Here is a 15,995-nt window from a genome sequence, read left to right on the forward strand (position 1 = left end):
AACAGTTGAGTCAAAATGGAGCATGAATGATATCGGGGACTAATCTAAAGGCACTGGTGAGTTTACCAAGGTCACAAATCCCTACCCAGGTTTCAAGTAGTAGCCAATAGACTGTTTGCTTAAACCACTATGTTTGGAAATCTTGTACCTGGAGTATTCTTAATTGGCCTATATGCCAGTGGTAAACCAACATTTTGTGTGTCATACTTGAAAGTGAAATATTTGATGCATTCCTGTTATATTCTGAGATAATTCAAGGATGTCCACGGTCACTTCAACTACTAATAATACAAATAACTACTATTTATTGAGTATTTACTGCCATGAAATGTACCAATCACTTCACATATTTATTTATTCTTCACACTGGCCCTCTGAGAAAAGAGACGACTGATATCCTTATTTTGAAGGTGGAGAAAGGGACGAAGAAGACAAAGAAGGAGGTTAAGATAATGTACTCAAACTGGTTAGCAGTGAGCCAGGATTTGTACTCAGGCAATCTGGTTCCAGATTTTTTTTTTCTTTTGTGTTCAAGCTTGTTGATTTGGTTTCTGGCACACTCAGGCCTGCCTTTCTTGGTGCTGCCCGCCGTAGGTAGCATGATGTTGAGGACATGTCGTGAGCATGTCCTCGTTCAGAGGGTCTACCATGTCCTTCCAAATCAGCTTCTCCACGCACTCAAGGGTGACCATGGCCCCAGAGGCCCGCAGCACCGCTCACGTCTCGGCGCCGCGCTCAGGCAGTCGCGGGTGACCTAGCACACGTGCTGCTCGTCGTGCAGATGAGCCCCACCTGGTCCACTGAGCGTGAGGCAGCAGGAAGCTCACGCGAGACCTGCGCCGTGGCTTTCGGGATGTGAGAGGCGGGTCAGTCGCTAGACTGCTTCTCCAGCTTGGTGGCTTTGTGGGTGAGTGGCGGGGACACAGAAGCTGGGCAGCGCTTGTGCTTGTCCTTGCTTGTGGGTCAGGCGTCATCTGGCCTGTTCCCTGAAGCAGCCATGGACGTGAAGGGCCGGCCCACGCTGGCCGCCTCCTCCTCCAGGAAGCCCCGCACCTGGTCCTGAGCCACAGCTACTGCAGCTCTTTGGGCTCCTCCTGCTAAGCACCTGGCTACTTCTCGCAGGCTGGTGTCCTTTTTGTGTTGGTGGAAAATGTACTCCAGAATGGCCTGACGCCCAAATAGGAAGCCATCTGCGGTGATGTCGGGGTCGTGGCAGGGATGCTGAGAGGCAGCAGCATTCTAAGTCCTTGATAGCCTCCTGGCTCAGTCGAATATTCTGGGTCCCGCAGCCTGAGATCACGTTTTCCTCCTCCTCATCGTAAGTGTAGACGACTGTTCTTACTGTGCCACGTCATCCTTATAGCGCACCCTAGTTACTCTGTGGCTTCTTCAGTGTGCCTTGCACAGGAAAGGAAAGGGAATTTTGCCTCATTAATGTAGCCAGCTCTCTTTTGATTGGTGTTTTCATGCTGTATCTTTTCCCATCCTTTTACTGTTCACCGATTTATTCCTTATATTTTGTGGGTGACAAATAATTCTGGCTTTTTATCCTGTTTGACAATCACTCTTTTACTTGCAGTGTTTAGACAGTTTACGTTTAATGCTATTATTGACAGGGTTGGATTTAAATCTACCATCTTACTAGTTGGTTTTTGCGTTTGTCCCATCTGTCCTTGGTTCCTTTTCCTCTCCTTTCCTGTCTTCTTTTGGGTTAGCATAATGTTGTTTTCTCATGCCATTTAAGAGTTCTTTTCCTTCGAATGTGCACCGGTTGTCTGGATAAAGAAAATTGCTATAATTTCCAAAAGCTGAAGGTGAAGTTATTAGGTTGCAGTCTTATATTTCTGCTAGAGGCTCTGTTGGAGCAAACAGTTAATGGTACATCTCAGCTCTCAGCCCACATACTAAGTTGAACATATCCGTAGAGTAGGAGAATGGATCAAGTGTGGCATTTTAATGTCCTTGAATATTATACAGCAGTGAAAATTAATGTAGCACTGTCAATTAACATAAAAATGATGCATTTCAAAAACAGGGAAACAAGGAAGTCATGAATAAATACGTACACTATGGAATAATTCATGTAAATTCAAGAAAACATAAGTAGTAAAACTATAAATAAAAACAGGAATGATGCAAACAAAATTCAGCGTAGTTCCTTGCCCCTTCTTCCACGAGATCAAATAAGCAGAGGGTGAGGCCGTGATCGGGGCATGTCACAGTGAGCGTTTAGGTAGTAAGGCCCTTTATTAAGTGAGTGGACTAGGTGTGGCTCTTCCATTGACAGCTGTTTAAACTCTTTATACATTATATGTATTTTTTTTATTTTTTTAAATATTCAGTAAGAAGGCAAAATGCTAAACTTGTATAGTGCTCAATACATACTCTGTCACCCTCTTCCCTTTTCTAATCAAGTACCACCTGGCATTCAGTCGCCAATCCATCAGGGCACTTTCAAATTGCTGCCACACTCCGGCCCTCAGTTTTATCTGCACGATAAGGAGAAACTGTTTTCATGACCACTAAGGTTCCTTACAGAAATAAAACGCTTTGATTTTGTAACTATATTTGAACTTGTCAAATGCAGACTTCTTCTTGGTTTCAGTTGATTATGTTCTAATTACCTATTTGTGACCCTAAGATTTCAATGAGGTAGAATCTTAAAATAGATTCCATATGATTTTCAGGTAGGTGATAGGAATAAAGGTCAAGAAATGCCTCTTCGTTTTCAATGGGTGAGTAGAAATAAGATCATGCTAATCTTTTCTTCCTATAAAAAGCTTTTCCTGGATTTGAAGAGTCTTCACGTGTATAATTTTTGATGTTTTTCATGAAAGATTTGCTTTCCTAAGGATTACAGCTTTCAGGATACCAGAAACTGGATCAACTCTCCTTTCTCCTTCAATGCAGGAATTAGTCTTTAATTTCTCTGTGTGTAGTTGACGTTACTATCTGACAGAGGAAACATTTTTGCCCATATCTTTTTGGCAGACTGTTTTTCTATGGTTTTTGACAAGCCAGCATTTCCCATCATGGAAATACCGTTATACCCATTAATCAAGGGCAGCATGTGTGTTACATGAATTCATGTGCACACAGCCGTGGGGACCTGGAAATAATTGTTCATAAGCTTCGGTCACTCTGCCAGAGCACACACCCCCTGCTATCCTGCCTTGCCTTCATTTTCCCTCTCATTCCTCCTTAACCTCAAACCTCAACCAGACACTCTTCAGTCTTCTCCCTACTTGCTTGCTCTCAGAATGCTCAGACTATAGTCTCCAAGTGCAGACTGTTCATTTCCTAAAGATTTGGATTTCCTGGCAAGGAAACTTAGAGGCAGGGCTGTTGCCATCTGACTGTAGCGTGAAGTCCCCAAAGACTCAAGGCCTCCTGAAAGCCTCTTCAGATGCTAATATCCACACAAAGTGCCTGTGGCCCCAGCTGGCCTTCACCTGGAGCCCTGACAGGCAGGAGCCTCCAGAATGAGGTCCTGGTTTCCATAAAAATAGGACGGGCACACATGGGAAATGGCACAGATCTAGCACAAGCTATAAAATTATTTAAAATCAGCTTCCAGTCAGTTAAAACTAATTGCCGAGGACACAAAGCCCAAGCAGGAGCCCCCTGTCTCCTTTCTTTTTGTAATTCACTTGAGACAGGGGAGCTTGAATCCTCTAATGCCCACACCTAAAATTAAACGATGCTACTAAATTCAAGATGCAGCCATTGTTAATATTCAAGTATGTTTTCAGCACAGGAGCAGTGTGCTACATGGTAGGGTGAAAAATATGAATAGTCCTTTAGAATTGTCCCTGGGTTTCCTTAGTTTTATTGGGGTACCTTGTTTAAATGTAGCGTTATGTTTATTATTGCGGGTCTTATGACGGATGTTCTGTTTTTGCTGGGTAGAGTTTGCAGCCCATTCATTCTACTCTCTGTGAAACAGATTTGTAAATGAAAAGTTACTTAGTTCACCAACATATTCCAGGATTCAGCAAGCTGAATATATACAAGCCAGGAGGACTCCTTCCTCTATGCCCTTTTTGGGAACTGGTTTAGAGAAGAGCTGTACAGCAATCCTTTCCCTGCCCATCCCTCATTTTCACGTGGTCTAGCATATGATATCGTGGGGAGATCTCCCCTAGCAGCTGATCTCAGAATTCTGTTGCTGCTTCTCCCAAGTTTGTAGTTAATTTATGCGACTCTTTGTTTGAAGAAAATTATGATTTAAAGCAGTGGTTTCCTTGCTTGTTTTGTTTTGTTTTGTTTTTTAATTTTAGAGATCCTCTTTGACATTACAAAAAGAAAGCATTCATTCAAGATTTCAGATGCCTTTTAGTTCCTATTGTTTCGGAATACACATGGATGATATGAATTCAGTCACATCTTAAAATGAACTTATATTTAGCTAATTGTAAATGCATCTTTATATATATTTGAGTATGGTTGCACGTACATGTGCAGGACACTGATTAGATCTACAGACAGTGTTTAGTACATATATTTATGGATTCCAAGATGCCTCTCCAAATCCTTACGACCTTTCCAGGAGTCCTCTATCTCTTCTCTCAGTTAAAGAACTAAGAATCTAGAAGGAGGAAATTGAAGGTAAGGAGGCAAGGGGATAGAGTCTTGTCATTTTGTCTGTATTAAGTCATTTGTACTGCATTTGGCATTTTAACCTCTCCATGTTTGTTTCCCATTGTAAATTAAGAGTGGCTTATACCTGCCATATTTATCTCCTCAGTTATAGTAAAAGTGACATCCAGTAATAATAGCTAAGAATGTGCTTTCCAAGTATAAACTCACTCTTCTCGGTGCTCTTATCCACTTAATTAAGGCTGCACATTTTGTGCTTTGACAGAGGATAAGGTACTATATATATGTATTATACTAAAATAGGTAAGAAAAGATTGGGATTTTTTGAAAAGGAAAATATAATGCTAAAATCAAGAATTGGGTGAAATCTCAAAATGCCTTAAAGTGGCAATGTTATTTTCCCCAGAATTCATCAAACCTCAGATGAAAGACAAGTCAGAGAAGAGGAGCCAAAATGACATTTTTTTTTTCAATTTGCCCATAATCTAAAACCACATATTGAGCACATGGCTTCCTGCCAGGGTAGTTCTTGGTTCTCAGGAGTTAGAGACAGTTGTATTTAAATCTGTCTTCAGACTAGATAATTCCTATACCAAGTATTTCCTCTTTACTCTCCCTTTATTTCTCCTCTGTATTTTCCCGCCCTTCCTTTTTTTGCCCCCGTTTCTCCCAATTTTTCCTAGGGGAACAACGTAACATTCACGAAATTGTAAGTGTTAAATTTGGCTGCGTATTGTTTGTAGGTCCAGGTTTTGTAAGTTTCAGGAATAATAATTCTGTTGTTAATGAAGCTGAGGTTTCAACTGTTTCTTCTTTGGAGTTTTATTTCATCATCCGCATCTACTAGAAGGAAGAACATGTTACTCTGCATGCTAAAATGAAGTTGTTCCCTTAGTAACATTAATTTTTCTAAGTAAACACACAGAGAAATAGACAAACGGGAACGACCCATATCGTCCAGCAGATTCAGCTCAAATGACTCTTTCTAAAATATCACCTAAAAATAATTTTGGCATTCATTAACATCTATCTTAAACCTCAAATTTTATCTTTGTATATTTTCATGATGCTCTTTGTTTAAACCATTAGTCTTTAATCCAGTGTACTATTAATGAGACCTTACTTTATGAAAAATCGAGGGATTCTGTATGGTGGTAGATAGATTTTGTTGTTGGTTGGTGGGTACATGGAATGTTGTTTTCCCACTGAAATTCCAAAGTTGTTTTACTTCATTTAAGATTGATCTTTAAATCTGCTTTTTGTCCCACTAGTGCTTGTAGTTCTGTGGTGGGCAGACTGTAAAAGGAGGCAAGCCACTCTGGTTCTCTGTGATAGTAAAGTTGCCAATGGTTTGGAGAGAAATTGAAAGATATTAGAGGGGCAAGTAGGTGGTGACTTAGCACTGGAACAAAGGAGTGGATGATACCACAAACAAGTGTTAAATATTTGATACCTATGGATGATAATATCATTTTCTTAGTGGGAGAAAGAAGTAGGTCTATATCTAGATGCTTCATGACGTACTTGTATGAGGAGAAATCTTAATTAGCAAAGGTCTGGTTAAATTATAAGACCACTTCTACTTCCCGGAAGATGGAGTACATGTTCTTTTCCCTATCGTCATGTGAAATACAACTGAAAACCCTGGACGGGCACACATGGTAAATGGCACATTTTTGTGGTATAAGGCTGGAAATGAAGACTCGATATAATCTACCTTAACATCTGAAACCAGGAGGACCTCAAAAAGCCTAAGTTCTTCTCTCACCAGATACGCCTTCCACCCAGCAGGAAAGGCGCCCAGTGTGGCTCATTCTCTGTCAGTCAGACCAGCTGCTCTTTCACTTCCCTGCCAGCCTACAAAAGTATTCAAGCAGGCCCTTCACACCCTCCCACAGGAACCAGGGATCACGCTACTGTCTGACAACTACAAAGCCTGTCTCCCACGGCTTCCCACTGGTTTCCTCTCTTCTCCAGTGCAACTTTCCTGAGGTCCTGTGTGGCTTGTGGCATCTAGGGATTTGGAGAGTCAGGGAATGGTATGGTGGTGAGTTCACTGGATTTTCTTTTTTTCTCATATATCTCATTCTTGGAGATGAAGAAGGTAGCAACTTGGAAACAAAATGGGTGCAGAAAAACAAAGAAAAGTCCCAACCAAAGCCTGTTCTCCGTAGTCAAAAGGATCAGGAAAGGGGCAGACTGGTAAGAGAAAAATATTAGACAATTATCACTGTAGTATAGCCAAATACTACACACCAATAAAGCTGGTCCCGACCCCTACACGTAGCAGTAAAATCTGAATGGAGATCTTGGACTTCCACTCTGACCAGGCTTTAATGACACCTGTCTGCTTGCCAGAGTGATGTTGGAAAAGCCCGAGTAGGGAGCTGCCTGTCATCCCTCCTGGGTGGTAGCAACCCACTCCTTTGCTGTATTAGGGGACACCATGCTGTGACTCTGAACTCCCACCCACCTCCACCCAGCAAGAGAGGCCTGATGAGGATCCAGAACTCCAGTCCCCATCCAACAGTACAAGGAGCCTTGTACATAACCCAGCCTTGGTTATGGATGGACATGTAATGGGGAACCTGGACTTCTACCCATAGCTGACATTAATACAGAAGCACCACGGTTTCCCTTCTGGATTGATGTCAGTAAGCTAGCTAAAGCAGAAGGTTTCAATGAGAACCAGAGTCTCATAACATAATACAGTAGTTCCCTCCCACCCCTTGTCCATGGTTTTACTTTCCATGGTCATTTGTGGTCCAAAAATAGCAAATGAAAATTTCAAGAAATAGGCAATTTATAAGTTTTAAATTACACACCATTCTAAGTAGTGTGATGAAATCTTGTTCCACCCAGCTCCATTCTGCACAGGATGTGAATCATCCCTTTGTCCATTGAATCCATGCTGAATATGCTACCTGCCTCTTTAGTCACTTAGTAGCCATCTTGGTTATCAGACTGATTGTCGTGGTATCACAGTGCTTGTGTTCAAGTAACCTTTATTTTACTCAATAGTGGCCCCAAAGAGCAAGAGTAGTGATGCTGGCAATTCAGATACACCAAAGAGAAGCTGTCAAGTGCTTCCATTTAGTACAAAGGTAAGTACAATAAAATGAGATATTTTGAGAGAAAGAGAAACAACAGCCACATAACTTTTATTCGAGTATGTCATTATAATTGTTCTATATTATTAGTTATTGTTGTTAATTTCTTACTGTGCCTAATTTATAAATTAAACTTTATCATAGGTATGCATGTTTAGAAAAAGAACAGTGTATATAGGGCTCAGAAACATCTCCTGGAACCACTGGGGGTCTTGCATTGTATCCCCCATGGTAAGAGAGGACTATGGTATCCCACAAGTCCAGGTTTCCATGAAAAAATAATTACTATAGAAAAGAACCAGGAAAACTTAAACTTGAATGGAAATTTATAATTAATAGATGTCAACACATGATTATATCAGTTGATACAGAAAAAGCATTTCACAAAGTTCAGCATCCACATGTGATAAAAACTCTCATTAAGCTAGGAATTGTGCAGAACTTCCTCAACCTGATAGAGGGCCTCTACAAATTCCCTAAAGATAATATTGTGCTTAAGGGTGAAAAACTGAATGTTTTCCCCCTAAAATCAGGAATAAAGCAAGATGGTCTGCTCTCACTATTCTCATTGAAATTAGCACTGGAAGTTCTAGCCATTACAATAGGGCAAGAAAAGGAAATAAACAACATAAAGATAATAAGGATAGATAAAACTATACTTAATGGCAGGTGACATGATGTTCTATATAGAAACCAGTACAAAAAAGAACAAAAACAACTCCAAGAACTAATAAGTAACTTCAGCAAAGTTGCAGGATAAAGATAAACATATAAAATTAATTTTATTTCTTTATAATGGTGACGAACATGTGGATATTGAAATTTTAAAAATATACCTTTATAATCACTAAAAACAAAACAAAACAAAAAAAAAACACACAAAAGTACTTAGCTGTAAACCTAACAAACATATACAGGACTTGTATACTAAAAACTACAAGTTGCTGATGAAAAAAACCCCCCAAAAACAAAGAAGAGATAAATTAATGGGGAGACATACCATATTCATAGATTGGAAAGCTCAACATTAGTAAAGATTCCAGTTTTCCCCAAATTGATATACAGATTTAATACAATTCATTTTAAAATCCCAGCAAGACTGTTGGGGGCTATAGAAACAAAATGTTCTAAAGTTTAAATGGAAAGGTAAGGAGCTAGAATGGCTAAAACAGTTTTGAAAAAGAAGAATAAAGTGAAAAGAATTAGTCTACTCAATTATGTTACTTGCAAGGAAATGCAAGTAACAGCTCAGTAATCAAGACTACTTAGAGAAGGGGTAGACAAGTAAGTCAATGAAACAGAATAGTAACTCAGAAACAGACCAAGACAAATATGCCCAATTGATTTATGACAAAGTTACAAAAGCAATTTGTTGGAGGAAGGGTAGCCTTTCTGACAAATGGCACTAGAGCAGTTGGGCATCCATATCCATAAGCAAGAAAAAAGTTAAAGCCTAAACATCACACCTTATAAAAACTGAACTCAAAATGTATCACTAATTTAAATAAAAAGTGTAAAACTATGAAAGTTTTTTTTTTTCAAAAACAGGAGAAAATCTTCAGACTTTAGAGTGAAGCAAAGAGTCCTTAGATTTTACATCAAAGGCATCTCCCAGAAAAAGAAAAAAATTGATGTATTAGACTTCATCAAATTAACAACTTTTGCTCTGTAAAAGATGTTGTTAGATGATGAAAATGTGCTGCAGATTCGGAGAAAGTATTTGCTAACAAACTATCCAATAAAGGATTACTATCTAGACTATATAAAGAATTCTAAAACCTCGATAGTCAAAAACCAAGTAATTCAACTAAAAAAATGGTCAATAGACTTAAGAGAAATTTCTCCAAAGAGGTTGTAGACATGACAAATAAGCACCAGAAACTATACGCAATACTTTGTCCGTCAAGGAAATGCAAATTAAAAGCACACTAAGATATCACTACCTACCTATCAGAATGATTGTAATTAAAAAAAAAATAGTGATAACACTAAATGCTAACAAAGACATAGAGAAATTGTATCACTCATACATTTCTGAGTGGAATGTCAAATGGTACAGCCACTTCAGAGAACAATTTGAAAGTTTTTAAAAACCTAAACATGTAGTTAATGTATGACCCACCTATAGCACTTTTGTACATTAATTCCAGAGAAAAGAAAAACTTACATGTTGTCTTTCAGTGGGCAAACTATCATACAAACTGTGGTACAGCCAAACCATGAAATACCGTTCAGCAACAACAAGCAACACACTGTTGATAGAGTAACTTTGATGAATCGCCAGAGAATCATGCTTAAGCAAAAAATCAATCCCACAAGGTCTGATTCCCTGCAATATAAGTTTCTTGAAATGACAAAATTATTGAAATGGAGGTCAGATCAGTGGGTACCTGGGATTAAAGACAGGGTGGATGCGAGTAGAATGCAGAGGGGGACGTGAGGGAAGTGCTTGTAGTGATGAAAGGGCAAGATGTGGAATCTAGGATGGAAATGTTCTGTGTCTTGACTACATCACCGTCAATATCATGGTTCTGATGCTGTGCTTTAGTTTGGAAGATGTTACCATCGGGAGCATGAGGGTAAAGGGGACATGGGATCTCACTATACTGTTCTTTTCCAAATGCATAGGAATATACAGTTATCTCAAAACTAAAAGTACAAATAATTATAACTCTGGCTGTATCCTCTTACAATTCTTATGTAAGCTACTAGATGATTCCACAAAGATACCTGTGAAACTGCATGATTTTCACTGTGTCATTAGTCTCCAAGTATAGAATTTCTTCAGGATCCCAGTTTGCAGTTGTCTTGATAAATTTTTAAAATTCATGTTTCTCCTGGTTCCTTAAGGTCGATATTACCTTTCTTGCTCTTGATGAGTACGCCAGTGCTTTCATGGGATACCACATATTAGAGAAAATGCCATCGGAATTCTCACAGGCTGGGCAACCTTTCACCTTCATGCCATGGGAATGCATCCCAGTGGGAAGTAATGAGGTTCATTTGAAACCATCATTTAAGAGAAATAATAAAAAGAAAGCTCAGAGGAATGGAACTTAAAGCCCATTCATCATATTAGTAAACAACATTCACATTTAAAAGGGACCTCATGTTTTTTGCCCGTTAAGTGCACACACGAGGTTCTGGTAGCTTTTGATTTATCACCTTGCATTTTTGGCCTTCCCTTTTCTTTAAATATGTAGCAAGATCAAATCCCGAATCAGTATGCGTGGTGGTGTATTGAATTTGAAGCAAGTGGCAAAAAGAAAAAAAAAAGTTGTCATGAGACACAATTTTATAATTTTTCACTGAATGACAATCTCACTAGAAGGCTAGAGATAAAAAAAGTACATGTTTTCCTATTTTCCTTCTCCTCTAAAGTTCATACCAAGAGGCTCAAAGTCAGGCCCACAAATAAGACCAAAAACATTTGGCACAGTGAACCCCTGTGGTGCCATTTCATGCCTCTGTGGCTTTATGTCGTTTCCTGGGCTGGATTACTATTGTCCTTTCTTACCTGGCTAATTTATCCTTATCTCAATTAAATTATCTCAAATTAATCATTCACCTCTTCCTACAAGAAGTCTTCCTTGGATGGGGTAGGTGCCTTGTCTTTCTCTCTTACCTTGGCCTATATATACCAGAGCATTTTACCATTTTGTATGGAAATTATCTCCACTAGGCTAAGTACCTTCAAAAGGGGAGCTGTAGTTTATCCGTCCCTCCACCCCCACCCCAGTACTTCACACAGGGTACTCAGTAAATGTGAATGGAATCAAGGCGATGGTGAGAGGTTTATATAGTATATGGTAGTTGTCAGAAAAGTGGGGGATCATGCAGTAGAGGGAATCATTTCAGTAGACGGAATCCAGTTTGAATTCAGTAGATAATAACAGATGTGGTTTACTGGATGCTTTCCACGCCTGAGCCTTTCTAAATGTGGAGAGTGACTTCCATATTGTGATGACTGCAAGGTTGCAAGAGCTATGAGAACGGGAACTCCTGCTTACAGGATTGGCCCTCAAACAATGTGTTTTTTTCTCCCAACTTTAATTATTTCCTTAAAATACCTAGATTGCTACAAGTAGAACTGATGAATCAAAGATGATGCACATTGGATTTTTTTTGTAGTTAGACAAAATTTAAATATCATCTAAAAAGATTTTAAAGATTTATACCTCTACTAGATTTTATTCTTTTATAATTTCTGGCATTATAACTTAAAAACAAAATGTGGGTGAAAATTATAATAAAGTTTTCATTCATATTTAAGTAATATGGCCCAGAGGTTAGTATGTGTGTTGGAATCACACACCTGGATTGGTAAACTGCGTGACCCCAGGAAGTTTAATATCACTAAGCCTCATCTTTGAAGTGGCATTAACACATGGTACTTATCTTGTAGCAAGATGGGGGAAACATTCAGATAATGTGTATAAATTGTAAGTACAATGCCTGACACAATGTAATTGTTCAATAAGTATTAGCTTTTATTTTTACAAGTACTAGTCTCTCATTACCAGTGAGGTTGAGCATTTGAATATGTATTAAAAATTATATATCTGCTTTTGAATATTATCTTTCCACGCCTTTCATTCATTCATACATTGGAGGTAATGTTCCCCTTTTTTCCCTGAGTTTTAAAAGTGTACCATATATAAAAGATAGTAAGTCTTTGAGACATATTTTGAGTATTTTTACGTAATCTGTCCTCTGTCTTTTAATGCTATCTATAATATGTTACTTTTACAGAAAAGCAGGAGTCAGTTTTGCTCATCCAGATTTTCAGCTCTTCACTTTCCTGCCCCTTTTGAAGTTAAACACAGTCATGTGACTTGCTTCGGCCAATAGCGTGAACAGTAGTGATTATATCACTTTTGGGCAAATGCTTCTACCGCAAGTGTATAATTTCCTTTTCTGTGCTAATCCTGGGAGCATATGTGGAGATGGAGACTATGTCATTTTACACCCTGAAGTGACGAAAATGAGTGGCACCCCGCCATCTACAAAACATGTAAACAAAATAAACGTTTGTTGTGTTGAACTACTAAGATTTGAAGCTTGTTTATTACTGCAGCATAATCGAGCCTGTCCCTATCAATGCAAGGATAGTTTTGTTGCTTATTATTTTTTAAGGTAGTCACATTTAGCTACCTTTTTCTTAGAAGTATTGCCTTTGATATTATGCTGAGAAAGTCCAGAAAGACTGTTCTAGCTACCGGAATGCCCAAACAGGGACTAAATGGCTTTTTGAGGTAGTAAGTTTCATGTACACAAATTATTTTAAGCAGAAGTTATGGCTGCGTTTCAGGAATGCTGTGTAGTTATTATATATTATATATTAAGTATTATGTGGGTAACCAGAGTAGTTGACCTTTAAGTTTTCTTCCAGCTGTTTAGATATTCAGTATAATATTTAGTTATCACTCTCAAAAACCTTGCAGTATACCTTAGTATTTGAAAAGACAAGGTAGAATCTGGGGAAAAGAGTCTTCCATTTTTTCCCAAGTGATGAGTGATAAGCATGTAGATGAAATAAACCCCAATTTGTAGAATAGATGTACATTTCCATGACTGTATAGTAAAGTTCTCTGCTTTTTAGCATCTCTTCAGCGACTCACTTTGGCCCAAACAATGCAAAATAAAGGGTACTACCTTCTTATATAACTTGAACAGATTCCTTATTGAGAACATATTTTAAGTTTCATGCTAAACAAAGGTAATTTGAAGAATTGTATAGAGATATTCTTCCAAACTATGTATTTAGATTTTCTGAAGAGAAGTACCAAAGTCTGTGCTATTAAGAAAACTATAACCTCATTAAATGTTGGGCAATTTCTGCATTTGTCCATACCATGCATACTTTTTTCATTGATTTTTTTTTTCTTTCATCATAGTGACTTTCTTGTTTTCACCTCTTTCTTGTTTCTATCTTTTTCACCTTTGATATTCAAGTGTGTTTGTAGGTATCTCTTGAACAGAGAAGTATGCCGGAGACAGCAGAAGAGAGCTGCAATTGAGTCTTTTGCTGCCGTTGAAGTTACACATATCTGAACTTGCAGTTTTAGAAAATTACCCTCTAATGTCTACCTTTCAACAGTGATACTGGGTGGCTAATTTTATGCACAGTTTTCAGAATCTTAGGAGGAAACATTCTGAAATCTATACCATTTTCTTCAAAATCCATCTTGATTCCCATTCTAAATGCAATTTTTGAAATTCAGGTATACATACATGTGCTTAAATACCTACCCCTATTCTCCCCCACTTTCATTACAGTCCCTTACCTGGACCTAGCCTGTCCCTGTCCAGAGTCCCGCTGTTTATCTTCTTCAGAAAGTAAACATCCTGTGTTCTGCTGGTGTTGAGAGAGAACTCCCCACTGATGAAGGGCCAGTGATATAACTGCTCTGTAAACATCCTTTAACTTCATCCTAACTTTCAGAGATCGCTGATGCCACCATTTCTAGACCAAGTAAATCAGATTGGTTATTGTCTGGCTTTTTCCATTGCTGGCCTGGAATTTAGCTTTCTGGGGTTTATGTCTTAAATATATATATATATATAAAATCTCTTTATTATAGTTTTATGAGGAAGAAAGATGGCATATGTGGGTTCAAGCAGCCTTCTCACAGTAGTTCCCTAGATTCTTTTAACTACAGTGATACATGGTTATATAACCTTTAATTTTGAGACTGTGGTGGCTTGTTTTTCTATTGTAGGAAATATGTTTACTTGTGGGTGTGTATAGGAAATCAAATTTGCATTTACATCGAACTTGTAATTTTTAATCAATGATTTTAACTTCACTTTTTATTAACTTAACAAAAAAAAAAACACACTAAAACAATCAGATTCTCATGAACTGAGGAACCGCCATCTGTTCTCCCCCTTTCTTTAAGTACAGCGAAAGTTACTCTAAGTATTGATATTAACAGTAACATTTTCAAACACTATGAAGAATTTTGACTTCATCCCCAATGTCGTCATTTCTTAACTAACCTCCTGTACATCAGTGTTACAGTTTGATTACAGTTTGTTCTTCTGTGTTGGATGAAAAAGAAGGAAGGAGAATATCCAATTTTTGTCCTTGATCGGTTGGTATTCTGATTGAAAAGATAAAAATAATTGTGGAATATATATGTGATTGGGAATAAATTAGATAGTGCAGAAAATAATAATAAATTTTCATTTATCTGTAATATCTCTGGAACGAAGATTGTGTATACCTCCACTCACTTTTTTTTTATGTCCATGTTTCCATGGTTTTATGACTTAAGTTTAGATGCATATAAGCTGTATTTTAAAATGCCTTCCTTTAGATGGTGCATCCCTCAAAGATAGTGCTATTTATTGTTGTGTTTTTAAGCATTATTCTATACCCATTCCAGCATGGTGCTACGAGTGGTGCCAATTACTGTACATTTAATAAATTTATGGCTAAATTTTTATTACATGGAACCTACATAGAGACCAGGTAAAACATTTAGTTGTCCAAAGAGAGAAACTACATTTAAGAGAAATAGACAAAAATCAAGAAAACAACTTTTTTTTAAACATTTCCTTTTCAAAAAACAAAACCACCTGCTTTCATTTGGTTTTCTAGGAGTTAGTTCACGGCCCAACAATCTCCTTCACATCTACACCCAGTCCCAGGCTAGAAGGAATGTATTCTCAAGAGAGAGGCAGTCCCACACATGAAATAAAGTTCTTATTTTGCCCATGGACTTTACGTAAGGATGGCAAATTATTTTTGGGCGGTTATGTTTATGTAAATCATCTTTATTTACTGAGCTCTTGCTCTTTACAAGGTATTGTGGTAGGCGCTTGGGGAATACAAAAATAAGACACAGTTCTTGTCACTAGGATTAGAATATAATTGAGAAACAAAATAGTCACAAAGGTTTAACTATTAGGTTGGTGCAAAAGTAATCGCGGTTTAAAAGGTTAAGAATAATTGCCAAAACCGTAATTACTTTTGCACCCACCTAATAACAATTCAAGAGCCAAATGAAAAGCTGTGTGAGTTCAGGTAGAGAGATCATCAATGATACTGCTACTAAGAAAGTTAGCAGACATTTGTATAGCATAAGTTATGTTCAGACACTATTCTGAACACTTCACATGTATTAACCAGTTTAATGTTCACAGTAAACCCATGTTGTAGGTTCCTGTTCTATTTGAAAGACGAGGAAACTGAAACGCAGTTAAGTAATTTACATAAGGTCACACAATGGCAATGAAACCTGGAACAGCACCCAGACTGGAACATCACCGAGGGGGCAG

General features: G+C 38.1%; 1 pseudogene; it reads right to left on the reverse strand.

The window, feature by feature from the left end:
- Window positions 1-560: 560 nt before the first annotated feature.
- Window positions 561-14,129, reverse strand: LOC117011684 (nitric oxide synthase-interacting protein-like; annotated as a pseudogene).
- Window positions 14,130-15,995: the final 1,866 nt, after the last annotated feature.

This window comes from Rhinolophus ferrumequinum, chromosome 19 (genome assembly GCF_004115265.2).
Source record: "Rhinolophus ferrumequinum isolate MPI-CBG mRhiFer1 chromosome 19, mRhiFer1_v1.p, whole genome shotgun sequence".
In the NCBI taxonomy this organism is placed as follows: Eukaryota; Metazoa; Chordata; class Mammalia; order Chiroptera; family Rhinolophidae; genus Rhinolophus; species Rhinolophus ferrumequinum.